We start from the raw sequence: 1,157 nt of genomic DNA, 5'->3' as shown, positions 1-1,157 counted from the left end.
TGCAAGTAAGCATGCCATGTATATGCCATGCCTGGAAATCAAATTAATAGTGTAATTCTTCCCCATCATAGCTCATTGTACACTGATATAATCATTCTCCTTGCCTTTGCTAATACTCATCTCTTTTATCAAACTTTGTGCTAGGAAAGAAATCTGGCTGTGATTCGGCGCTAGTGCTCATCCAGGCTGTTGTCATCTCCCGCAACTCCCTACTTGCTGCCATCCTGCAGCGTTGGCCATCAGACTCCTGGAGAAAGCTGCTGCTGACCTGGTGTTCAACAGCCCCATGCTCTTCCACAAAACTTCCCTACTCCGTTCTCAGCACTGGCTCCCTGCGCTGTCCCATCCAGTTTAGGACTGTGGTGCAAGCCTACAGGGCAAATGAACAGCTCCCTCCGACCTCCAGGCTGTGGTCAAGCTCTGCTGCCTTGAGGTGATTTGTTCCCCAGTTGCTCCAAGCCCCCCTACGGCAGATTGTAACGGCCATGGCTCTTTTCTGTCCTGGCCTCACAGTGGTGGAATGAACTGTGCACTGATGTCAGAACAGAGCCAATAATACACACTGTTCATAGTGAGCCTAGTTATTATTGATTAACTTGTACTGTTTCCTCTCTCCTTGTCAGTCATTAAAATATGTTCAGTGTTTCACAATACTGATGTATAACATTTCATTATTTTGTCTCAGACCATTTCTGAAACAATCATCAGTGTCAGTATACATTTCCCTCCAATGTTATTGCTTGCCCATTTTTAACCATTTAACTACCAGACTGTACAAACGAATTGCACACCTATAGTATTTTCTAGGTATAGCCTACTTCTCCACTTTCTCTTAATGTTGGTATGAAATGGCAGTCAAACTATGCAATGATGTTCAACACTATTTCCACCCAAATTCCCAACAAATGTGGCCACCACACTGTTCACGACATTCACAGGTCTTGCTTTCAGGGATCGGTAAAAGAAAGGGACATGGTTCCTCCATAATGTGCTAAGGCTCTGCTTAGATCAAAGGCTTGGTCATCAGAAAATATCACAAAGACAGTGATCACAAAACAATTAAAAACATGTCACCAGTGTATGCCTTAACCCTAGTCAAATTTCTAGTATGTGTGAACCATATACATGGCAGTAAACAGATCTTGAGTCATACAAAC

Source organism: Borostomias antarcticus (assembly GCF_949987555.1).
Source record: "Borostomias antarcticus genome assembly, chromosome: 8".
Lineage (NCBI taxonomy): Eukaryota > Metazoa > Chordata > Actinopteri > Stomiiformes > Stomiidae > Borostomias > Borostomias antarcticus.
Note: the sequence above shows the minus strand (reverse complement) of the source record.